We start from the raw sequence: 27,387 nt of genomic DNA, 5'->3' as shown, positions 1-27,387 counted from the left end.
CTCTTCTGTGGAGTTGAGTTGCCTCACCTTAATTGACAGGGTTAAAAAAAGAAAAGGGAAGCCTGTGCATGGGGTGGAAGGGTTGCTGCCACCCTCTTGGCTCACATCTTGAGGCAACCCAGTGCTTGCCAAGCCTTACCATATGGGAAAACAGGCGGGAGTGGGGTAGGGTGGAAAGGGGAGGGAGGAGTGGCAAGGGGGAATGTTGTGTTCCAAAAGGCACCATCAGAAAAGTGAAGAAGTCTACGGCCATACCACCCTGAACGCGCCCGATCTCGTCTGATCTCGGAAGCTAAGCAGGGTCGGGCTTGGTTAGTACTTGGATGGGAGAAAAGTGAAGAAGACCTGCCAAACGGGGGAAGATGTTTGCAAATCATATATTTGATAAGGGTGTATATAATGTACAGCTGAACACAAGTTCCTTCCCAAGGGATGGTCCCTGACCCTGCACCCACTGTGAGCACAGATGGAGTGAGACACAGCCTACACCCTGACAGTGGAGGGTGAGGCAGGAAGTGCCACTAATGGCCATGAGCCACCCCTTCCAGCCATATCCCCACCCTGGGGGTTGGGGGGAAACACAAGAGCAGGTATCTGCCTGTGCATGCATGGAAAGAGGACCTTGGAAAGAGGACCTTAGAAACAGGTTATCGTGGGCCCCTGCTAAAGGACAAGTCCCTTACCCTAAGGTCCTCTTCCTAACTAATTATGACGATAGAAAAGACTAAACTCTGGCAGGCAGCGCCTGTGGCTCAACGGAGTAGGGCGCCGGCCCCATATGCTGGAGGTGGTGGGTTCAAACCCAGCCCTGGCCAAAAACTGCAAAAAAAAGAAAAAAGAAAGAAAAGACTAGGAGCAGTGTGAATAAGATGCTCACGCGTCGCTGCAGCCCTGCGTACAGCGCCTACGTCCCGCCGCTGTTGCCACCATGCCCAAGAGAAAGGCTGAAGGGGAAGCTAAAGGAGATAAAGCCAAGGCAAAGGACGAACTGCAGAGAAGATCCGCAAGGTTGTCTGCTAACCCTGCTCCTCCAAAGCCAGAGCCCAAGCCTAAAAAGGCCCCTGCGAAGAAGGGAGAGAAGGTGCCCAAAGGGAAAAAGGGAAAAGCTGACACTGGCAAGGAGGGAATAACCCTGCAGAAAACGGAGATGCCAAAATAGACCAGGCACAGAAAGCTGAAGGTGCTGGAGATGCCAAGTGAAGTGTGTGCATTTTTGACAACTGTGTACTTCTGGTGACTATACAGTTTGAAATACTATTTTTTATCAAGTTGTATAAAAATGCTGAATTTCTTTTTCCTTTTTTTTTTTTTTTTTTAAGCTATGTTGTTAGCATACAGAACACTTCATTGTTTTTGGGGGAAGGGGCATATGTCACTAATAGAATGTCTCCAAAGCTAGATTGATATGAGGGAAAATGTTTTTTCCCTCTAGTTTTGATAGACTTCCTCTTGGCTCCCAAGAGGAGGGATTCCCTGATGTTGACACACGGCCACCTTGGCACAAATGCCTTGTGGTATGGAAAAACTAATTTGTTTTTATGTCCTATTCTCCCTCAGTCTTCAGCGTAGTCTTAACTCCCTTAAACCCAGTCACCTCTTGGGACCTGACCCCCAATAATTGGTTACCTATATCAAGGAATCTGGACTTTTCAATAATACCACTGAGATGGCATCCCTCAAAAGAGCGGCAGTTCTATTTGTAGATTGTTGGATCTTCAGATAAATTCTGCCATTTTCATTTCATTTCCTGAAAGTCAGTGTCGGCTTGTGAAAAGTTGTTAAACAACATGCTAAATGTGAAATGTCAACCCTCACTCTAAACTTCCCTGTTCAGAGCATCAAATGAAGACTTCACTGGGTTTTATAGTGGCTTTCTGATTTTTGGTAGAACACTGAAGAAGCGAGTTTGAAAGCTGTATACTGTTAACGATCGTCTGCTCATGTCCTGCCTGAAATACCATGATTGTTGATGAAAAGTATCTTTAATAAAGCTGGATAGAGTTTGGCTTAGAAAAAAAAAAAAAAGAAAAGACTAAACTTACTCAGAAAAAGGTTTATATTCTGGAAATCTTACCTCCCTCTGGGCCATGGTTTATCTGAGTAGCCAAAATTACAGGTTCAGGGCGAAGATCAACTTTCTTGTTACTGTGACTCCCAAGGTGAACAGACAGGCAAAGTGACCAGAGTAGCAAAGAGGAATGCCCAGTCCTGAGAGATTTGTGAAAAGACCAGCTCTACAAGCAAGCAGCTGTCTGAGCTCTAACACATACTTCAATAGTGCTGACAAAGCAGGCCTTGCATGAGCGCTGTGAAAATTCAATGAGACGATTCATGGCAGCACCTAAGTCACAGGCCCCAACACACAGAAGACACTTGATGAAGGGGAATTATCAGCATTCCTGTTATTTCCAAACCTCACGTCTTATAAAAAATACTGCTACCCAAACTGATTACTCACTTCATTTACAAGAGCTGTGTACAAATTAATATTCTGTTTCACAATAACAACAGTAGTAGTAGCACCTAACAACGTGTCTACTACCATGATAGGCACTATTTCGGATGTTGTTCTTTTGAACTTCCATGCAAGATTGCATTCAATCCTCACCACAACCTTGTGAGATAGGTGTTATTATCCACATTGTACAGATGAAGAAACAGAAATCAGTCATTTTTTATTCAAGGTCATACAGCTCCTAAGCGGTAGAAGAAGATGGAACTGAACTCGAGCAGCCTGACTCTGGAGCCGCCACACTGAACCACATCACACCCATCTTTAAGCATGGAAACATATCTCCCAGGAACACCACAGACAAAGAGCCAGAGTAGCACAGGTCCCAAAAACAGTTCAAGAGTAATTTCTTTGAAAGAATTGTCAGTTTCAAGTTGGCCTTGAGATCACAAAACCATAAGGAAATGATTCTAAGTTCTGCAGAAAAAAAGGGCCAAAACAATCCAAAAACCACTATCAACCACGATCCTCTACTGCAGTGGTTCTCAACCTTCCTAATGCCACGACCCTTTAATACAGTTCCTGTGGGTCAAGACCCACAGTTGAGAACCACTGCTATACTGGATCAGAGGTAGCTCCATTCAAAACGAGAATGGGACTGCTTCAGTTCAAAATTATACTCGTTGGAAACTCACCCAAGGATTTTGATGGCTCATGTCTAACACTTAATGAACAGCCCAGAAAAAAAATTTTTTTAATTGAGATAAAGTCTCACTTTGTCACCCTCTGTAGAGTTCCGTAACATCATAGCTCACAGCAACCTCAAACTCTTGGGCTCAAGCGATTCCCTTGCCTCAGCCTCCCTAGTAGCTGGGACAACAGGTGCCTGCCCCAACACCTGGTTATTTTTTTGTTTGTTTAGCAGGCCTGGGTCTGGTTCCAACCCACCAGCCCCAGTGCATGTGGCCGGCACCCTAACCACTTAGCTATAGGTACCCAGCCCTGGAAATTTTAAAAATGTTCTTATACTATGCTAGATCCACTTTCTATCCAATAAATTCCCATGACTTTCCTGGGCTTGGAAAGACGGAACTTGTCAGATTCTCCACTGTTCCTTAGCCAGGTTTCCTTTCCATTCCATGTTTTTATTCTCACACCCCACTCCACAATTAGCCTCCAGCTACACAATTTACACTCACTCAGATTCCATACAAAGAAAAAATACAACACATTCACTTACCCCAATTTAGAAATGGAAATACCTGATAAACAGAGCTAAAAGGGATACAGAACAAATAAGGCTCTGAAACATGTGCAAGTCATCCTAAGTATGTCCCCAAGGACAGAACTCAGCAGTCCCACATGGAAGTGAGCTACCCACCCCAGACAAGCAGCAGCCCATCCCAAACACCCTCCTGAGCTTATTCTCCCAAATGTGGGACAGAGAATTGCTATGTGTGGGCAAGGCCCATGGCTCAGTGGGTAGGGTGCTGGCCACATACACCAAGGCTGGTGGGTTAGAACCCATCCAGGGCCTGCTGAAACAACAATGACAAGTACAACAACAAAAAAATAGCCAGGCGTTGTGGTGGGCACCTGTAGTCCCAGCTACTTGGGAGGCTGAGGCAAGAGAGTTGCTTAACCCCAAGAGTTTAAGGTTGCTGTGAGCTGTGATGTCACCGCACTCTACTGAGGGTGACATAGTGAGACTACCTCAAAAAAAAAAAAAAAAGAATTGCTATGTGGCTCAAAGGAGTAGCACTAAGACAGCCAACGGAACACTGTTAGTTAAGTTATATGTTTTATTTCTTTTTAATCTTGTCTGAACAACATGCAGAGAAGGTGAACTGCTAAAGTATGTTGTAGGGATCAGGGTAGGAGGTAGTTTAGGTTTTTCATTCTGGTTATTAAATTCCTTGTCTCATACTAGAGTAAAGAAAGCTGAAACTCTCGTTAGATAATACCAGGGAGTTAGATTACAATGGGAAACACCACCGCCCCATGTTTCTGGCCTATGCTTAAATACCACTTCTATACACTTGTATCTAACCTCCAGCTATTCCCAGAAGACTGGCCCCCACTCAACCTGTTCAATAGTGATCAGTTTACAGCTGTTTTTGTTTTTGAGACAGTGTATTGCTCTGTCACCCAGTATGCCATGGCACCATCATAGCTTACTACAGTCCCCAACTCCTAGGCTCAAGTTATCCTCCTGACTAAGCCTCCCAGGTAACTGGGATTATGGATGCCTGCCACCATGCCTAGCTAACTTTTTAAAATATTTTTTATAGAGATGAGGTTTTCAATGCTGGTTTCCAATGCCTGGCCTCAAGCAATCCTCTCACCTTAGCCTCCCAGAGTGCTGGGCTTAAAGGCATGAGCCACCACACCTGGCCTTTTTTTATCTTTTAAAATCAGTGGCACAGGCTCAGCACTCGTAGCCCAGTGGTTAGGGCACCAGCCACATACACCAGAGCTGGTGGGTTCAAACCTGGCCTGGGCCTGCTAAACAACAACTACAAAAAAAAAAAAAAATAGTTGGGCGTTGTGGTGGGCACCTGTAGTCCCAGCTACTTGGGAGGCTGGGGCAAGAGAATCACTTAAGCTCAAGAGTCAGAAGCTGCTGTGAGCTGTGATGCCATAGCACTCTACCAAGGGCAACACAGTAAGACTTTGCCTCAAAAATAAATAAATAAATAAATCAATGACAAAATAAGTAAAATATTTTAAAGAGCTTTGTGACTTAGTCTCCTGCTTTCACAGGATATTCAGTTTCCAAAAGCTGAAACAGTCACCAAACATAAGAAGTTCTGAGTATGGAAGGCTGAGACTGCTACAGACTAGCTCTAGAAATTAGTTAAATAAAACAGAAATACCTGAAACACAGAAATGGGGGGTAGGGAGGAGAAATCTTACGTGTAAATCTAGGTTTACTCAAGAACTGACTTCAGGGCGGCGCCTGTGGCTCAGCGGGTAGGGCGCCAGTCCCATATGCCGGAGGTGGCGGGTTCAAACCCAGCCCCGGCCAAATTAAAAAAAAAAAAAAAAAAAAAAAGAACTGACTTCAGCAAATTAAAAGCGTGTATGCTTCCAATTCAAAATCATACAGGTCACCATGGGGAAAGTGTAAAGACCCATACAAATCAATTATCTGGTAAGAAACTTGTATCCAGAATATATAGAGAACTCTTACAATTCAATATAACAAAGTAGCCCAATTTTTTTAAGTGATCAAAAGATTTTAATAGATATTTCTCTAAAAAAGATATACAGATGGCCAAACACATGAAGATGCTCAACATCATTAACCATTAGGAAAATGCAAATCAAAACATCAAACCCACGAATGAGATACCACTTCATAACCCCTCGGATGACTACAATAAAAAAGACAATACCAAGTGTTGGTGAGGATGTGGAAAAATGGAACCCTCTTACATTGCTAGTAGGGATGTAAAATAGTGCGGCAACTTTGGAAAACAGTTTGATAGCACCTCAAAATGTTAAACATAGTTACCACACGACCCAGCAACTTCAGAATAGGTGTACACTCAAGAGAAATACAAACATCTACACAGAAACAAGCACATAAATGTTCACAGCAACATTATTCCAAATAGTCAAGAAGTAAAAACAACCCAAATGTCTATCCATCGTTGAATGGATGAAGACAATGTAGTAGATCCATAAAGTAGAATATTACTCAGCCATAAAAGGAATGAAATTCTGACACACAAATGAACCTTGAAAAAAATCACAGTAAGTTTTGGGGCCTTGGTGTGTGCCACACCTTTTGGGGGCAAGACACAATTGTAAGAGGGACTTTATACCTAACAAATGCAATCAGTATAACCTTGTTTCTTATACTTTCGATGAATCCCCAACAATAAAAAAAAAAAAATCACAGTAAATGAAAGAAACCAGTTACAAGAGGGCAAATATTGTATGATTCTATTTATATGAAATGTCCAGGAGAGCAAATCTACAGAAACAGGAAGTAAATGAGTAGTTGCCTAGGGTTGGAGAGAAAAAAGAGTGATTGCTGTGAGTACAGGGTTTCTTTTTGGCATAATAAAAACATTCTAAAATTAAGAGTTGTGTAACTCTTAGTATACTAAAAACCACCAAGCTGTACACTTTAAATGAATGAACAGTATGTGAATTATATAATAAAGCTGTTTTTAAAAGGAAAAAAAAAATACCTGAGGGCTATAACCATGTCTTATGTGCCACTATATTCCCGTAAGTAACATAGCACCTGACATATAGTAGGTACTCAGTAAGTGCTGGTAAATAGAATAGACGTGTTGAGTCTTTTTACCTAAGAGTGTATGACAGGAAATCCCTGCTGCATCCAGTAACTTTTGCAAAAATTCCAGCTTAAGGGAGCTGGGAGATCCCTCCAGCATCTCCTGGCCCAGCACACATCCAAACATCAGGCTTATCTTCTCCGTCTAAAATCTCTTCTTAACCTGAGTACTATGAAGATCTACACACACATGCACAAAATGGCTGGAAGCAATGGCTCACACCTGTAATCCCAGCACTTTGGAAGGCTGAGGCAGGAGGATCACTTGAGGCCAGTTTGAGAGCAGCCTGAGCAAAAGAGTAAAACCCCATCTCCGTGGAAAAAAAACAAGAAAAATCAGGCACGGTGGCACACACCTGTAATCCCAGCTACTTGAGAGGCTGAGCCAGGAAGATAACTTGAGCATAGGAGTTCAAGGCTGCAGTGTACCATGATAGTGCCACTTAACTACAGCCTGGGCAGCAAAGCAAGACTCTGTCTCAAAAAGAAAAAAAAAAAAAATAGGATGGTGGGCATTGTGGTGGGTGCTGTATCCCCAGCTACTCAAGAGGCTAATGCAAGAGAATCTCTTGAGCCCAAGAGTTTGAGGTTACTGTGAGCTATGATCCCACAGCACTCTACCAACGGTGACAAAGTGAGACTCTGTCTCAAAAAAAAAAAAAAAAAGGCTGGGTGCAGTGGCTCCCACCTATAATCCTAGCACTTTGGGAGCTCAAAGTAAGAGGACTGCTGGAATTCAAGGCCAGTCTGAGACTGAGCAAGAGCAAAGCCCTGTCTCTACAAAACATAGAAAAATTAGCTGGGAATGGTGGCTCATGCCTATACTCCCACCTACTCTGGAGGCTGCAGCAGCAGGACTGCTGAGCCCCAGAAGTTTCAGGTTGCAGTGAGCTACAGTTCTGCCACTACACTCTAGTCCAGGCAACAGAGCAAGACCCTGTTATGAAAATAAATAAATGGTCTGGGGACAATAAATTACTCCTGTAATCCTAGTACTCTAAGAGGCTGAGAAGGAAGGAGTCCTTGAGCTCAGGAGTTTGAGACCAGCCTGAGCAAGGGCAAGACCCCATCTCTACAAAAATAGAAAAAAAATTAGCCGGCGGCGCCTGTGGCTCAGTGAGCAGGGCGCCGGCCCCATATACCGAGGGTGGCAGGTTCAAACCCAGCCCCAGCCAAAGTGCAACAAAAAAATAGCCGGGCATTATGGTGGGCACCTGTAGTCCCAGCTACTCGGGAGGCTGAGGCAGGAGAATCGCCTAAGCCCAGCAGTTGGAGGTTGCTGTGAGCTGTGTGACGCCACGGCACTCTACCGAGCGCGATAAAGTGAAACTCTGTCTCTACAAAAAAAAAAAAAAAAGAAAAAATTAGCCAAACATGGCAGGCTCCTGTAGTCCCAGCTGCTTAGGAGGCTGAGACAGGAAGATCACTTGGTGAGGTTGCTGTGAGCTAGGCTGATACCACAGCCCTCCAGCCTGGGTAAGAGTGAGACTCTTGTCTCAAAAAATAAATACATACACACATTTAAAAGCTAACAAATCAGGGCAGCACCTGTGGCTCAGTGGGTAGGGCGCCAACCCCATATACTGAGGGTGGTGGCTTCGAACCCGGCCCCAGCCAAACTGCAACAACCAAAAAAAAAAATCTTCCTAAATGTACATGACATGAGCTCTTGAGGAATAGGAAAGAAGTATGGGATAGGGTCCTCCATGAGCACTTAAGAAATAAGAAACACTGAGAGCAGTGGATGATGGGGATGAACTGGGAAATAAAGACAGTGAGGGCCTTTGGTCAAAAGTGGGATACTTTTCTGGGGTTCCCCAAGGAAATTATTGCAAACTATAATCCTCACTTGTCCATATGGCCTTCCCCATGCCACAATCAAAAATTAGTGATTCAGGCTCAGCGTCCGTAGCACAGTGCTTATGGTGCCAGCCACATACACCAAGGGTGGAGGGTTCAAACCCAGTCCAGGCCAGCTACACAACAATGACAACTGCAACAAAAAATAGCTGGGCGTTGTGGTGGGCACCCGTAGTCCCAGCTACTTGGGAGGTTAAGGTAAGAGAATCGCTTAAGTCTGAAAGTTGAGGTTGCTGTGAGCTATGACACCAAAGCACTCTAGCAAGGGCGACATAGTGAGATGCTGTCTCAAAAAAAACAAAAAAAAAAAACAGTGATTCAGGGCTGGGTACTCATGCCTATAATCCTAGTACTCTGGGAGGCCAAGGTGAGTGGATTGCCTGCGCTCAGAGGTTCAAGACCAGCCTAAGCTAACGGATTTGAAACCAGCCTGAGCTAGAGCCTCTCTAAAAATAGCTGCGCGATATGGCGGGTACCTATAGTCCTAGCTACTCAGGAGGCTGAGGCAAGAGAATCACATAAGCCCTGGAGTTTGAAGTTGCTGTGAGCTATGACACTACAGCACTCTACCAAGGGTGACAAAGTAAGACTCTGTCTCAAAAAAATAAAATTAGTGACTCCTTGAAAATCATCAGCAGGTCTGCATATATAAGTAGACAATTTGTATTTTATGAACTTAAGAATTTACATCAAAAAACAAATAATAATTAGGGCAGCGCCTGTGGCTCAAAGGAGTAGGGTGCCAGCCCCATGTGCCAGAAGCGGCAGGTTCAAACCCAGCCCCAGCCAAAAACTGCAAAAAAAAAAAAAAAAAAGTTCTAATAAAAAATAATAATAGTAATAATAATTAGGCTCGGCGCCTGTGGCTCAAGGCAGCTAAGGCACCAGACACATACACCTGAGCTGGTGGGTTCGAATCCAGCCCAGGCCCACCAAACAACAATGATGGCTGCAACCAAAAAATAGCCGGGGGTCCACAGTGTGTTTGGGGTGAGACAGGTGAACACAGACACCTCCCAAAGCCCAAAGTAGCTGGGCGCCTGTAGTCCCAGCTACTTGGGAGGCAGAGGCAGGAGAATTGCTTGAGCTCAGGAGTTGGAGGTTGCTGTGAGCTGTGATGCCACAGTACTCTACCCAGGGGGACAGCTTGAGGCCCTATCTCAAATAATAATAATTACTTTAACACCTCTTTTCTGAAGCCTATACATGTGTGGCAACTTAGTGGCCTGCCTGAAGGCAGCATCCTTAGACTATTAACAAGACCTTCACAAGCCCCACAAGTGCCCACCTATTTACTCCAGCCACAGCTTTTCTCCAGAACCCCCACCTCCTTCCCTCTTATCATCACGCTGCAGCCCCATAAGCTGCCTGCGTGCCCCTCCTGTCCACACACCTCCCCCTGGGCTCACCCAGAGGCTGCTCCACCCACCAGGCACTCTGGGTTGCTGCTTTACTCCCCTGTTGCCCTCTGGAAGGTCCTAACTAGCCCCCTCCAACCTGCACTCTCACCAACCCTGCCCTGGACCCCTGCCAGTCCCCTGGCACACAGAGGTATCTATGATCACCTGTTCACCTATCTCACCCCAAACACACCATGGACCCTGTAGGGTTAGTGTTTATTTAACTCACTGTGGTGGTGTAAAGTAAACACTTAACAACGGCCTGGTCTCCAAAAGCATGTGCATGTATTCATAAGCATTTACTTTCAATTTTACTGATATAAAAGATGCATAGTGCACAATGTCAAAAAATACATACCATATATTAATAATAATAAAAATATAGTAATATGCTATAATAAAGTACATAGTAATACTAATAAAATATATATTCTTTATTGTAAATTCCACATAGCCAACTGATTCTCCCAGAATCGTCTTTTTTTTTTGTTTCTTCTCATGTAACTCTTCCATCTGTAGCTAATGTATAGATAGATGGAACTAACGAATGAATTAATGCTGGCTAATATTTTCATTTACATTAAAGAGAAAAACAAAAGCCAAACAAGGAAGACAGAGGTCAAACATGGTATGAACAACTTTTCTGCTGAATTGGACACTAGTTTTCAAACACCAGAAAAATACTCAATTTTGGGGTGCTATTCACAATGTACTGGCTGAAGTCACAAAACACCTTAAGTTTAAACTGCAATGCTAACATTTTTCTCTATCACTCTCTTAGACAACAAACAAAACAATAAACCGAGCCCTGACTTGTGTCCATGGAGTAAATGCTCCCACCATGGCTGACATCAAGCCCCAACATGACACAGGTGGGAAGAAATGAACCACAGTACATACTGTATGCTATCTCTACCACTTAGACATGGTGCACGGGGAGCCAATAACACTACAATAACAAGTAAGTGACGAGTTTTAAGTATTTATTACCTTTGTCTTTACTATAATTTATTTATTTTTTTTTTTTTTTTGTAGAGACAGTCTCACTTTATGGCCCTCGGTAGAGTGCCATGGCATCACACAGCTCACAGCAACCTCCAACTCCTGGGCTTAAGCAATTCTCTTGCCTCAGCCTCCCGAGCAGCTGGGACTACAGGCGCCCGCCACAACGCCCGGCTATTTTTTGGTTGCAGTTCAGCTGGGGCCGGGTTTGAACCCGCCACCCTCGGTATATGGGGCCGGGGCCTTACTGACTGAGCCACAGGCACTGCCCATTATAATTTATTTAATTATAATAATGGTTGTATTTAACAACCAACTTGCAAAATTCCTTAAAAATTTAATGACAGGGTACCAGCTGGCTCTGGCAGGCCATGGTTCAGTGCTACATTCCCAGTGTTTAGGACTTAAAAGATGGTCACTGCACTTTGTGGAAACAAACTACAATCCTGTAGTTACCTCACACCTAAGGGTCTACTACTCCAAAGTCCTATAGCTGGGAATTTTCTTTTTTGTTGGAGGGGGGGAGGGATAGAGTCTCACTATGTCACCCTCAGTAGAGTGCCGTGGCATCACAGCAACTTCAAACTTTTGGGCTTAAGCGATTCTCTTGCCTCAGCCTCCCAAGTAGTTGGGACTACAAGCGCCCGCCACAACACCTGGCTATCTTCTTGTTGCAGTTGTCATTGTTTAGCTGCCCGGGTCAGGTTCGAACCTGCCAGCCCCAGTGTATATGGCTGGCACTGTAACCACTGTGCTACGGGCGCAGAGCCTGGGAATTTTTAAAGCTAAAGAAAATAGTACAATCTTCCATATAACACATTTTAGCAGGGAAGGGGTCTTTTTAATACTTAGTGTAAGCTCAAATATAAAATATCTTCTTTGATAATTCTCCCTGAGGTATTTTTTTCCACAAAAATATTTCAGTAGCTGGGAGGTGAATTTTAAATCCTTCAACAGTCTGATTAGGTTTAGCACCCTGGGTGGCATTAGTCACAGGGTGTTCCTTAAAGCTCTTGAATCCCTACCCCCAGTCTGGAAAGAACAAAGCCCAAAAAGTACCTCAGGCCAGAAGGCTCTTGTGCCGGTAAGGAACCTCTGGGAATGCACCTGCTCGCTGGGTGTCCCCTAGCTCAGGCGGGTCCTCCTCCTTGATTCTGTCTCTGTTGACACTGATACTGCCACCCTCTCTTCACTATCTCCCCTCTCCCAGTTCCCTGTGAATCTTCCCTGCACCCCTAAGCTGCCTTTGGCCCTGAGCTTCCCCATATCCTTAATGCTGCCTACTGTTGTCATTAATGTCTCTTGAATCCACATCAGATGACCTGCGTGCGCTATCGTTCAGACAACACCTTGCACATCTCTATCTGCTATTGTCCAGACAAGACTTCCAGATTCAGCTGCATAGCTGTCGCCTAAGCCTTTGACAGACACCAGCATGTTAGTCCACTGCTCTAAGAACACAGGGAGAGATACCACATGCATCAAGCAGGTTTTGGTGGAACTTTACCTTCCGCAGATCACAATCTAAATAGAAGGGAGAAGAAATGTTTCATTTTACCAAGCACAAAATTAAAGCTGAATTTACTTCTTGAATTTGCTTCTTCAGATTCTGCATGCTGCTACCCACCCCCAGAAGGCAGCACATGGAACTTCTCCTTCTCCTCACCCTTCCAAGGCCATACCTGCCCAAGACCCCCCTCTATGCCACTGGGGGTCAGGTCCTTTTTCCATCTCTGATCACTACTCAAGCCTCATCAACTTCACCCTCCAAACTGCTTACTATGGCCTCCTGGCCATTGGCCAGTCCTCCCCAGGCACTTCCACATTGTGTCACTTCCTTACTGAAGAACCCTATATCAGGGCTTCCTATCAGATTCTAAGAGAATATTCATATTCCTAGGAAACAGACACCGATGGAATTAGGAATCACAGGGAACACTGTCTTTAGCTTACTCACAAATGGTTCTGGAAAAACAAAAGTCAAAAAACTACGAAACAGGGCCAAGCACAGTGGCTGAAGCCTGTAATCCTAGCACTCTGGGAAGCCAGGGTGGGTAGGATGCCTGAGCTCACAAGTTCAAGACCAGTCTGAGCCAGAGCGAGACCCTGTCTCTAACAATAGCTGGGCATTGTAGTGGGTGCCTGTAGCCCCATCTTCTCTGAGGCTAAGGGAAGAGAATTGCTTGAGCCCAAGAGTTTGAGGTTGCTGTGACCTATGATGCCGCAGCACTCTACCAAGGGCAACATAGTGAGACTGTCTCCCCCACCCCCCCCAAAAAAAAAAACTATGAAACAGTAAATGGGGCAAAATGCAAACCACTGGTGACTCCAGGTGAAAAGTAAACAGGAGTACTTTGCACTATTCTCATAATTTTCTGGAATTATACCAAAATAAAGCTACAACCCTCCCTCCTAAAAAAAGAAAAATCCAAACCCTCACCTTAGGGTGAACAGCTCTTCTTATTAATCACTCCAGCCAGGCTGGTCTGTGATGGTTATATCTCTGACACCTTGTTTTCTGACCCGCTGCAAGACTCAGGATTTCCCCTGCCCCTCCCATCAACACACTTCCTTCACTGCCCCAAGAACCAGTTCCTGACTCACTTCTTCCAGGAGCATAAGGAAAGAAAGGAACTAACGTTCATTGACCATCTGCTATCAGGTTGGCATTATGCTCAGCACTTACCGTACATTATCTCATCTAATTCTGCGAACACTTCTGGAAGGGAAGTATTATCCTGAGACTTAAGACAGATTAAGACACTAGTCCAAAATTACACAGCCACTAAGTACAGAGTTGGAAAGGGGATGCAGGTAGCCTCTGCCATCCACAGCGCTGACCCGCACCTCAGGGTGCCTTGACGTCTTCCCAGATGACACACCCTGATCACTCGATGCACACGGCCTGTTCTGCACCAGGCGTGTTCTAAATTCTAGGGGTCTGTGAGAAAACAAGACAGATCCAGTTTCTGACCTCATAGAACTCCCATTTTAGTGAGAGGAAACAGACAATAAAGATGTATATATCACACAGTTATACAGCACTTATTCCACGCCACACGTTAAGCATTTTATAAATATGAATTCATTTAGTCCTCATAAAGACTCTTTTATATATAGAAGAGTTAGATATTATTCTTAAAAATGGGGAAACCAAGATGGAGGGGATTAAAAATCTTCCCCCAGAGTCACACCAGTAGCAAGTGAGGAAGCTGAGACTTAACCCAGGCAGTTTGGCTCAAGCGCCCAGGTTCTGATAACTCTCAATAAGCATAAGCAAGAGACCTAGCATGGGAGAGTGCTCAGGAAAGACAGAAAAAAGACAGCTGGGTAAAATCATCGGGAGCACTTGGGGGAAGGAGACATCCTGAAATTTCCAACTGGATGGGATGAGAATTCGGAGGAGGTGACATCTGGGCAAAGACAAGCAGGGGCTAAGGGAGTTAACCACACCAACCATGTTGTAGGGAGAGGGAAAGTCGGCAAAAGGCCAAAGGCAGGGCCTGCCTAGAGTATGGGAGAGACAGAGAAGCCTGGGCAGAGGAGGGGACATAACCACTGCCTTTTGTGCAGCAGAAAATTCAGGTGCTGTTAGGACTTGATCCTCCCTATCTTCCTGGTGTCCATCAGCTGCTCTTTTATTAATCTTTATTTCCAAAGCGAACCGTGAACTTAGAACAGAGCCTGTGGCCTCTACTCCATTTGCAAATCCCTGGCACTGCTAAGTTGATGTTTGCTGAATCTATCTTCCTTGCTTATGGATTCCACCAACTACAAGGTGGAGGATGAGCAGGTCCTGCCAGGGCAGCTTCTGACACCTCTGCCCAGGGGTCCTCTGGACAAATAGTGGGCAGTAAGATCTGTCCGCATTAGGGCAACATCAGGAAGTAAATGGTACATGTATCTTATTGCGAAGCACATCTGCCTTATTTTATATTCAAATGTGACTCCAGTATCCCACTTCAAACTCGTTGGTAGCCAACATCTCTCTACCTGACATGGCACTACCACGTGACTCTCTGCAACAGAATCAAAGCTTTCTCATCTAGAATGGGACCCAGGGAGTGCAGAGGAAACTAGCATCTTCTCCCTCCTTATGACAAAAACACCCTCTCCCAGCCCCTGCACAGAGTCTCTTAACTCTGGGACTCTAGATGTCCTGGATCACAAGAATGAGCTCCTGAGAGGTCAGTAACAACTGAACACAGTGAAGGGCCCCAAAGACTCAGCATTCAGTTAAGCCACAGAGAATCTAGCTAGATGCAAGTCACCCCACTTCACACCAAGGAAAGCACCTTCCCTCTACTCCTGTCTATCAAGTACAGAATGTTCAGATTCCTTTCCACAGTTCCCACTAACCTCTGCAAGTGACTCATAGGAATTAAGGAATATGCATCAGACTCTACTTCTCTATTCCCAATGTCAATCTTTTACAGTAGCAAAATCCATTTTGGCCCTAAGTCAGTGTCGGAAGCCATATAAGGTACAGCTTGGCCTTACTTCCTTTTTAAGTAAAAAAACAGTTTTACCTTTTCCCGGTAACTTTACCTGGCAACTAGCCAACCAATCACCTTATGCCCCATCTTACTTACTCTAGCCAATCCCCATTTAACAACTCCTCTGAACCTCCCAACAAGACCCACCCACCTTCCCCGTAATGCTTATAAGGCACAAGTTTTTTCAATAAAGTGGGAGACTTGATCAGAAAACTGTCTTGTCTCCCTTTCTCGCGCCCCTTGTTCGTTTTTCTCCTTTAGGTGGTTCCTGCGCCCCCCCCCCCCCCCGTTGCTGTCCCGCGGGTCGGGACAAGTCAGAAATGTAAAATACCTTTTTCCTCACATTTTATTTTTAAAATATATTCTAATTTAATTCCATTTTTTATTTTCTAAAGGCAGTCTAGAAAAACATACTCCCTGATAGAAGAATCATCTTCCATAGGCTGAGATGACATAGAGAGATGAAAAGCTAGGAGAGAGTAACCATAACTGAGATCTCAGGTGCTACTATTACATTTAGGAGATGAATCTTCTCAACGGAGGTGGAAGAGAATTATTAGCAGGAACTATGTGAAGAAAAACACTGTCGAAGCAGATGGACTGCTTGAGCTCAGGAGTTTGAGACCAGCCTGAGCAAGAGCAAGATCTCCATCTCTAAAAACAGCTGAGTGTTGTGGCAGGAGCCTACAGTCCCAGCTACTTGGGAGGCTGAGGCAAGAGAATCACTTAAGCCCAAGAGTTTGAGGTTGCTGTGAGCTATGACACCACCACACTCTACCAAGGGCAACAAAGTGAGACTCTGCCTCAAAAAAAAAAAAAAAATTAAAAAAAGAAAAACACAGTCCCTACCCTCTAGTAACTTAGAAGCTCAAGATAACAAGTGACCCTTTAGCCATGGGACTACTCTCCTTTTATGTAATTGGTGGAGGGCCTGCTGCCCCACTGAGAAGCCCCAGCATAGCTGCTGGGGAACCACTGCCTGGAGTGTGGGACCCAGAGACAGGCAAGCCCCTACCACCTGTGGTATAACATCCGTCACACCACAATTCACACATGGCAGGTAAGCTGTGCTAGCTTCAAAGACAATTAGATTAATGTATGGCATCAACACTAAGTTTCCTGGTGCTGATCACTCTGTGATTGTGGCCTGAGAATATCCCTATTCTTGTTAAATCCACACTGAATTATTTAGGGTTAAAGGGCACAATGTCACAGACTTTCAAATTGGCCAGAAAAATATGCAGGGGGTGGGGAGAATAAAATAAATGGCACAAAATGTAAACAATAAAATCTACTGAATAAATCTAGGTACCAGGTGGAGGGGCTCCTAGGACAGCTACTGCAATTTCTCTGTAAAGCTGAAATTATACCAAAATAAAGTTGCTCAAAAGGGAGCTGCATGTGGCCAGCAAATAGTGGGCATACTGTCCCAGTGACAGTGGGCACCGCCTCCCACCTAATGCACCTGGGGGACAAGGTAGCAAAGCCACTGGCACAGTGACACTCTTAGGGACACACCCAAAACAATTAACAATGCTGACAGAAATCAAGGAGCACCGAAGGCATCAGCTATCCTTGGGTTTTTCTCCACAATCAAATCATATTCATAGCAAGTGGAAAACGAGGCCAGCTTTATGAAAAGGGGGTTGGGAAGGCACCTAACCTGAAACTTTATTTTTTTTTTAACCTGAAATTTTAGTGTTTTCGAGGGCTCTTCCTCTCCTTATCTCTTCTATCTAATCAGTGTCCTCTTTCCAAAATGTCTCTGGCATCAGGTCCCTTCCTCCTCTATCACTACTGCCAACAATTCTGTTCCAGTTCCTTGTCATGTCACAGCTATTTTTTTTTTTTTTTTTTTTTTATAGTTTTTGGCTGGGGCTGGGTTTGAACCTGCCACCTCTGGCATATGGGACTAGTGCCCTACTCCTTTGAGCCACAGGCGCTGCCCCCACAGCTAAGTTATTACCAGTTGCTCAGGGGTGGGCAAACCACAACCCAAGGGCCAAATCCAACCTGCAAGCAAAATATCATTTTTACATTTTAAAATGGTTGAGGAAAAAAAGAAACCAGAATAAGACTATTTTGTGACATGCAAAAATTATATGAAATTCAAATTTGGGGGTCATAATTATTGTAACTTTACTGGAAAAATAGCCACACCCATCCATTTCCATATTACCTGCAGCTGCTTTCACACTAAAGCAGGAGAGTTGAAGAGTTACATCAAAGAGACCACTTAGCTCATAGAACCTAAAACTTCTTTAGCTCTTTACAGAAAAAAAGTTTGCTTACTCCCCCCACAGCTGATTTTGCTGACTCTCACCTCTCCTGCTTCTACGAGATTAACTAGCCTGAGTTAATACTACCTCCACACTGCTATGTTCAATCCCTTGCTGGATTCCCCGTTGCCTGTAGACTCCACTCTATACCATAAACTGGTACAAGAGTGATACAAAAAACAAACAAAAAAAAACAAAACAAGAAACTGCACACATGGCTATGCCTTCATCCATGCTCCTCTGCCTGAGAAAACTCTCCTTGCCTTCAACTGCTAAGTTTCCCATTTCAAGGTTCTGGGAACGTTTCCTGATTCCCTCTCCTCTGCTCCTACAACACCCTATACTTACCTTCATCACAGCTCTTACCATGCGGCTCTGAAATCATCTATTTGTGTGTCTGTCTCCCCAGCTACAGCAAGATTCCAGAGGGCAAGGAACACATCTTACTCACCCGACAGAACCTGGCACAGCTGTTCATAAACACTGAGCTCCACTCCAGCCCAGCCAGGCTGGCCACCTCACTACCCCCAAATACATCCTGCTCACTCTCAACTCTGAGCCTTGTTCACCACAACACCCTCATCTCTCCTAGATAGTCCTACCACTGACCTGGGACACAGTTCAAGTCACATGTCCTGGTAGGCCCACAGAAATCAACGTAGACTAGGGTTCAAGCCCAGGTTCCTCCCACTCATGTCCTGAATGCCCTTGGACATGATGTTTCTGTCTTTGCATCCTCACATGTAAGGCAGGGCTCATACCTGCAAGGCTTACAATGCATCTAAACCAGCACTTGGCCAAAGGTGACAGTACCTTCCTTATTTTCCCCAAACTCCTAAATCACACTCTCTACACCACTTTGGTATTTCATCCCCCTAATTGTTGTGTGTATTACCATTGGATCTTCTGAAGCAGGTGGGTTTGTCACGAGCAGAAGATAAGGTCATATACTTCTATGAACCTGTTCCCTACCCTAATACCCAGTGCAGTGCAACACGTGGGGAAAAGGCCCAATAGACAAAAAGTTAATTAATAAGTTATTTCGGGAAGTTTCAAGAATTGCTAATTAAAAGAAAAAATGCAAAGCACCAGGGACTAAGGCAGAGAGTAACAAGATAAAAAGCAGGCACTTTTTGTGGGCACTGCTATATTGATGAGAAAGGCAGGCAGAGGAAGGGAGCAAGAATTGGAAGGGAATAGGGGAGAGGGGTCAGCCTTGGATGTGACTGTTCACTCTCACCCATAGAAATAATGCAAAGAAACCTGCTTCTAAAGCACTGTGTATCCTGCACCAATATGCTCCCCCTGAAAGCTGAACCCTGGATGAGAGGAAGCCCAAAGCCTCAGTATTCTAAGCACTAGAGAACATGGCACTCCTAACACTTAGGGTGTCACTGCAGGATACCATGTGCCTGGCAGGATATTAAATACTTACAGCCTTACAAAGTAAGCAGGACGGTTATGCCATTCGTGGCATAGAGGAGGAAACTGAGCTCTAGGGAGGTTAAAGAATATCCCCAAGGTCACACATTCTAGTAACTGGCGTAGTATAGTGTGGTCTGATCCCAAAGTCCATGCTCTTAACCACTACACATTTTGATTTCCTTAATCTGATTTAGCTCCACCATTTACCAGCTGAGAGATCTCAGGCAAGCCATCTAACTGAACAAGTTTCCCAACCTGTTAAGTGTGCATCATAAACCTAACTTTGTAAGTAAGACTGTTATAAGGAGATCATGCCTTACAGTTTATTTACAAAGCAGACTCCTGATAAGTCAGTGCCCTTCCCACCTTTCCCATGTCCTAATACAAGTGAAGTTTTCATCCAAATGACCTCCTTTAAGATCAGGAACAAACTACATGCCATTCTGGATGTTCCTGCCTACTGCCTATGCCTCAGCACTTGGACCTCATAAAAGCTTACAAAAATAGCCTGGAGACAAGCATGAAAGGAAAGCAACCGCATATGGAGCTGAGTGAGGCAACATAGACAGAGATGGTCCAGACGGCTCCTGGTGTGCAAATGAATACTGCATGAGCAAAGGCTGGGCCAGGATACCACTTCTGCATGCCACACCAGCAGGCCCAGGCGACAGGCTTTGGGAGGCCTCAGAGGCAGAGCCAGTAGCATCTGTGCCTCTGAGGCTGCATATGCTTGTGTTGTAGGGGACAGACAAGTAAAAAGAAACAAAGAAGAGCAGGCAGTTAAAATGACAGGCAGTCATTCCCACTAATGGTCAGAGATCAGGCTCCCTGAAAAACTGTAACATTCATAAAGAATGAATTATGTGGCAGTAAAATTCCTTTACTGTGAAGAATTCAATTTAAAACTAAGAAGCACAGATACTACAGTATTTTATTTGGGGGTGGAGGGGTAAATCCACATTTCCACACATCATTTGCTTAAAGCATAAGGGATACCTTTCAGCTGATGCACACATAAAGAACTTTTCATTAACTGCATGTAAAAGCATTCTAAGTATTATGACTAAACTGAGTCAACTCGATAACCTAACAGGAAACAGAGGTCAAAAGATGTTTAACTCATTTCCAGGAGGTATAAGTAAGTTCTATTTGAATGGACCTGATCAAAGTGATCCAAAGGTCTTGGAAAATAAAAGATTACAACTCAAACAAAAACTGTATCCCCCTAAGCATATCCAGCAGCAAGAAGTCCTATTAGACCTTTTCCCCCAGTACATCAGCTTTCACATACAGTATGTGACAAAGAAATACTTAAGGAAAATGGAAGAATGAGGGTGCTACTTTGCTGGCCAGCACCACCACAAGGCTCTGACTGGCTCCAAGGCCATGATAGATACAGTATTAGGATCCTAGAGCAATACGGTCAATCTAATGCCCAAAGCATCTAGGAGGCACCTACAAGTCCAGTATAGACAGAGATGGTCCAGAAAGCTCTACTGGAACAATTGGGAAAGGGCATGGCCTACCACATGCCCCTCTGAAAAGGGCTGCCCCATTCACGGGAGCACCTTTACCTCTTAGTGAGCAGCGAGTGGCCAGGCAAGGACAATCATAACACACCCAACTAATTCACAGTGGGGATGGGCCTAAGGCCAGCCAAGGATGGGAAGGTGACCCCTACCTTTCCTGAACCAAAGTCAATCCCACCAAATCTAAATGATCTACAGTAGTGATGGGGCTCAGGGTAGCCTTAGAAGGGGAGGTGACTGCAGCCTTTCTTGCAACCTAGGCAAGGGGCTCATCCTCAGAGAGGAGCTGCAATTTGAGCCTCTGTTTGCAAAATACAAACATTCCAGAGAATAGCCGTGAAGGTAGGTAAATTCTAGAAATTTTCAAACTTCAAGAGATAAACAAAACAGAATTAAGGCCCCCATGGTGCTCAGGCCTGTAATCCTAGCACTCTGGAAGGCAAAGCTAGAGGATCCCTTGAGACCAGCCTGAGCAAAGTGAGATCCAAAAAACAGAAAAATTAACCAGGTGTGGTGGCACCTCCCTAAAGTCTCAGACACTCAGGAGGCTGAGGCTGGAGGATCACTTGAGCCCAGGAGTTTGAAGCTGCTGTGAGCTAGTATGAAACCATTGCACTTTATCTCAAAAAAAAAAAAAATAATAATAATAATAATAATTACCTCCTGACTCTGCCTCTTGAGAAATACACCAGGAATATTTAAAGAAATATGCCAGCTAAATCCATCTATCTCTTCAGTAGCACTGCAGATAGGTAATGTAAGAGTCATATATAAATAGACATATATAAAGAAAAGAAGGGGTGACCCCCAGAAAGGGGAGATAACCTTGACAGGAGTCTGCCCAACGCAGTTGCCCTCACCTAGTCCATGGGAGCACACATCTGAAACCAATGCTTTAGTCTGAATCCTGACTACACCACTTTCCTCAGGGCCTCGGCTTCCTCAGGTATAAAGCAGGGAACATAACAGCACCCACCCAACCGGCTGTGTGAGGAATGAACACACAGAAACACATAGATGTGCAGGACAGCTACGAGGGTCTGCTGCTGCCATCACTGCTGTCGCCCTCAGCATTAGGCGCCGCTTTCCCACTCCTGTCCCTTTTCTGTCCACAGCCCAGTGCTCCATCACCACAAGGCAACTTTGGTGGTAAAGGCGGGAGAGGAGAGGGCAGAAGGAGGGGCAGTATTCCCAGGAGCCTTTGTAAACTGACTTTTTGTAAGCTGGGGACAGCCCATGTTAAAGTTTGTTATACTTGGGGGACTGCAGGTGCTAGGAGTGAGCACTCCGGAGGTGTGCACTCCCTGATTCCTGTGCTCCTCCGCTTTTCCCAAGCTTCCAACACAAGTATGAAGAAGGCCTCCTGGGACCCAAACCCCCTCTAGACTTATACGGGCAACAGAAAAGAGGCAAGGAAGGAGAGAGGACAAGGCTGGGACCAATTGAAGTTTCACTTCCCCTTTCCATAGTTATCATAAAGAGTAATGAAAAGTCAATAAAAGCTACTAGTTAACCACTTGGCAGTGCTATTTCTCTGCTCCCAGAGTTAACCAGACCGAATCCTTCACAGGATATGCAGTTAAACAAACACCTAATGCAGGCAGACTCCTCTGCTGGATTTCACTCTCACTCAACACACATCAGCTCCTGTGACAGACACTGAGCTGGGAGCCACAGAGAGATCACAGGCTTAACAGAGCATGAAGAAGATACTGTCCTGGCCAAAGAACTTAGGCAGCAGAAGCTCCTGCCCTTCCTCTTCCACCTTTCATCAATGTACGAACCAACAGTCCCTACTTCTCCCTTCAATCTTCAATCTGATGATCACTTTTTCTTTCTTTTTTTTTTTTTTTTAAGAATGTGGCAATTTTCTCTCCTCTGTGAAACTTCAACTCACCAATGGCAAAAAGTCAATGAAATGTGGGGCTTGGAGTGACAGTTTCCTGGTCATCCCTCCCAGCTTCTTGATAAAGATGCCTTTATACCTAAAGGTGGCTAAATCCCAACCCCAAGAAAAGTCATGGGGGTGGGGTGTATAGAACAATATCCCTGTCCTCCTACCCCGTGGAATATCCCAACCACCCGAGTGAATGACACTTCTCACCACTCTACCCAATTCCATGGGATCAGAGTTGAATTCTAAAAAGTGCAACCAAAGATGACAGGGGAGTGGCTGGAGGGAAGGGGAAGTCCACAGAGAGTTTAGGTAAATTTCCAAACAACATTCCCACTATTCCTACAATGTACTGCATTATTTGTGAAAGCTAAAGACTAAAAAGGAATCAGATTTTCAACTTTGCCATCTAAAGCAGAAACTGAGTCTTATTTGCTGCACAGATTTTAGCATAAGTGCCATACCTCTAGTTTTACAATTTCAACAAGCAGCTTACGTTAAAAAAAAAAAAAAAAAAAAAAGCCTGTCCACTAAAGATGCCCTGTGGCTTAGAATACCACAGATTTCCTGTGTCCACAAATCACTTCAATTCTCTCTGTCCCTAATCTCCCCGTCTGGTCTTATTAAATACTTCATATTCACCAAATGTAGATGGTTTTTCAGCTCTGATTACTTTCTCAAAACTAATGAACCTCCACCTGCCAGAGGAATGCCTCTGGCAAAAGAAAAGGCTGGGTGTGAAAACTATACTGCAATGAAGAATAAAGCTCTCCTCTAACCACAGCCATCCAGGCAACTCCAAGGAGGCAGCAGCAGCAGGTGTTAGGGGCTCTGAGGTCTGCCCGTTAGTCACCTCTAAAGCATCACAGAGGACATGCACTCTGGAATCAGAAAGCCCGTCCGAGCCCCAGCCCTGCTTTCAGGCAAGTCTTTCTCACTACTGTCACTGCCTTAACCTGGGATCTCACCAAACCCTGTAAAATTGAGGGTAAGTCCTACCTTGAATACTGCTGTGAGGAAAATAAATTAAGTAATGAATATAATACAGTGTGGACATAATGTTCCTGTGCAATTTAAAGCTACCTCCTGACTCTGCCTCCTGAGAAATACATCAGGAGGTGTATTTTGTTCCACTCGGACATGTCAACTATTTTAAATTGCACACAAAGTTTATGTCCACCCTGTATATTAAGTGCATTTATTGAGATAGGTACTCAATAAATGTTAACTATTCTTAGCTATCTAGTAATCAGAAAAGCACAATAGGCTGGTATCTTTAAGTTCTTTTCCTTCCAAAAAAAGAGGTGTGTAGGGCTGTTTCCTCCACAATTATCAATGAAATGTAATATAAGGAAAACCCAGTTCAAATCCCAGCATAGGGATCAACTCACATGCAACTTATAGTAAATCACATCACCTCTATTTCATCTACAAAATGGAAATAACATACCATACTAAACTTTGATGACCTGACAAGTAGAGTCAGTGAGTTAACAAGTGATTAATAAAAGCTTTCACTCCTCAAAGAAAAAGAAGTAAATCCAGGGCATAATAATTATTAAAATGCCACACCCAATATTGTGATATATAAATAAGCCAATGATGGTTTTTATTTTTCAAGAACATTAGGTTTTATGGCCTTTTAATCTGTTCACATGGAGAATGTCATAAGCAGGAGGAGGGAAACAGCTACAGCTTCTGCTTACAGAGCCTTGTTTAGACATGGGCCATCAAAGCCAAGAACCTACCCCTGGACACCCATCAGGCCTTGACCATCCTGGGCCACTCTTTGGATGCCAGTGCCTAAAGAAATCAGGTAATGCTTTTTGTTCCACTTGGATATGTCAAACCAACAATAAGCAAAATCTTCACCTGCGGGACTACTCAAGAGACCCAGGAAAGGGTCAATTCTGACCATTTGCTCTCCTATACTGAGTGGTATACGGCTGCTTCTAGGGCATACACCATCCTTTCTTTAAAAATGCAACACATAGGGCGGCACCTGTGCTTCAGTCGGTAAGGCCCCGGCCCCATATACCAAGGGTGGCGGGTTCGAACCCGGCCCCGGCCAAACTGCAACCGAAAAATAGCTGGGCATTGTGGCGGGCGCCTGCAGTCCCAGCTACTCGGGAGGCTGAGGCAAGGGAATCGCTTAAGCCCAGGAGTTGGAGGTTGCTGTGAGCTGTGTGAGGCCACGGCACTCTACCGAGGGCCATAAAGTGAGACTCTGTCTCTACAAAAAAAAAGAAAAATGCAACACATAGAGGGCGGCTCCTGTGGCTCAAGGAGTAAGGTGCCGGCCCCATATACCGGGGGTGGAGGGTTCAAGCCTGGCCCTGCCAAAACTGCAAAAACAAAAAATTCAACACATAGGGCCGGGCATGGTGGCTCATGCCTGTAATCCTAACATTCTGGGAGACCAACGCAGGTGGATTGCTGAGCTCATGGTTTCGAAACCAACCTGAGTTACAGCCAGACCCCATGGGTTCAAAACCAGCCTGAGCTAGAGCGAGACCCAGTCTCTAAAAACAGCCGGGCATTATGGCAAGCGTCTGTAGTCCCAGCTACTCCTCAGGAGGCTGAGGAAAAAGAATCGCTTGAGCCCAAGAGTTTGAGGTTGCTGTGAGCTATGACGCAACAGCACTTTACCAAGGGCAACAAAGTGAGACTCTCTCCAAAAATAAATTAATTAATTAAATGCAACACATGAGCCAGGAGAAAGAGCTCAATCTTTCCTTATTTTTATTTCTAGGTCCAAGTTCTGAGTTTCATTTTTAATCTACCTTAAAATATCCAGAGCTGGGGCTCAGCGCCTATAGCTCAAGTGACTAAGGCACCAGCCACATACAACAGAGCTGGCAGGTTCAAATCCAGCCCAGGCCCGCCAAACAACAATGACAACTACAACCAAAAAATAGTTGGGCATTGTGGCAGGTGCCTGCAGTCCCAGCTACTTGGGAGGCTGAGGCAAGAGAATTGGTTAAGCCCAGGAGTTGGGGGTTGCTATGAGCTGTGATGCCACCGCACTCTACCCAGCTTGAGGCTCTGTCTCCAAAAAAAAAAAAAAAAAAGTCCAGAGCTGGAAGTTGGAGTAGAAGGAAGAATGAGCCGAGCTAATCTTCCCAATTTATAAATGCTGCATGCAATCAAAACTGAATCCAATTTCATCATCCCCAGGTGTCTCAAACCCAAGGAGGAAAGGAAAAATTTACATATGTTTATTGAACATCTACTATACACCAAGTACTGTGTTAAGTACTTTACAAACATTATTTCCAAAGCCCATTTTCTCTCCCACATCTGGTAACACCATGAAATAAACACTACCAAATGGGGATCATCCCAAATGGGTGAGCAAGGAGGGGGCAGTCATAATCTGCAGTCCAGTTTTAGACATTTCAAAGTGTTAGTGTTGTAAACACAAAAAAGAGCCGTGGCTGAGGACACATCCAGGTTTTGAAATATTCTTTACAAGAGGAACACCCAAACCATGTCTTTCCCATAATTCTGAAATGAATGCATGCTATTTAATACACTATTAAAAAGATTAAAAACTTATACAATCTGGAGCTAAAAGAAAAAAAGCTCACTGTAAAACCTCAATCGAATTTCTGACTTGACTAGCACATTTAGCAATCAAATATAGAATTTATAATATTTTCTTAAAGGCCCTTCAGAGATGTGCTCACAGAACGTGACCACAACAATGAACTGGCATCCATGTGGCCAGGTAATAAGAAAGAGAAGCTTCTCTGCTGGCTGCAGGGATTTACAGTAAGATGTGTTTCTTACCATAAAATTTAAGTCATTCTCACCTATAAGGTACAAGCCATCAACTTAAATGATTATCTATGTAGCAAACTGTCAGATGGAAAAAAATGCACTTTGGTGTCCTGATATTTAAATACCATTCTCTCCACCTTACCAAAACAAAACAAAAACACTGTCCACAGTTCACATCCATTCTTCTGCATTAACCCATTTCTTGCAAACTACAATTAATGCCTGCATCAAATATCAACATTAAAAGAATGTGAATGTGGTTGTATTCTTGGAAACACTTTGCGTTCAGACTCAAGACAGAGATCAGACAAGATACAGGGCTGGTCCATGCCGCCTTACCGGGATGCAGTACAGAGGGCCTGCCTGGGGGGCCTAACAGACCCCTTCCTCCCAACACACACTTGTGAAAAGAGCTGATGATGCCATCCGCCCCAAGCTGACATGTCAGAAACCTGCAAAGCTGAGGCTCTCACTACATCTGGCTTTCTGCTAACACCAGACAAGCCCCGATTTGGGTAGGGCTCCACAAGGTGATTTCTAAACCTAATTCCCAACTTACCACAGAGACCTCCAACAGTGAAACCACCTTGTCGGGCAGTCAGGGAAGGGGGCGGCCCTTAGATAAGAGCCGTGCGTGGTTACCACAACCACTACCACCAGAAATCTTTTAAAAGCATTCCTGGGCGCTCTTGGGGTCACCTGCCGTAACGGCCCCATCAACTCACGCTCACGGCGCACGCCAGGCTCCAGACCCGGGCCAGGGGACGGGGTCCCGCTAAAGGTTGGGCTCCAGCGGCAGGACGGACCTGAGGACGCGGGTCCATACGAGCCGCCTCTGCCCCACCCCAGAAGCCTCCCCAGCACTCTCTTGACCCCCGACTAAGAGCGGGAGCCCCCTCGGCTTCCCCGGCGCCAGTCTGCCCTGGAATTCTCGCCCGCACCTCCAACCCTTGAGGTC

General features: G+C 44.8%; 1 protein-coding gene across 15 annotated transcripts in view; it reads right to left on the bottom strand.

The window, feature by feature from the left end:
- MICAL3 (microtubule associated monooxygenase, calponin and LIM domain containing 3) overlaps positions 1-27,387 on the bottom strand; it is a 239,530-nt gene that overhangs the window by 190,506 nt on the left and 21,637 nt on the right. The window lies entirely within an intron of this gene.

Source organism: Nycticebus coucang, chromosome 12, assembly GCF_027406575.1.
Source record: "Nycticebus coucang isolate mNycCou1 chromosome 12, mNycCou1.pri, whole genome shotgun sequence".
NCBI classification, from domain to species: Eukaryota; Metazoa; Chordata; class Mammalia; order Primates; family Lorisidae; genus Nycticebus; species Nycticebus coucang.
Note: the sequence above shows the minus strand (reverse complement) of the source record. Positions and strands in the feature narration are given on the sequence as shown.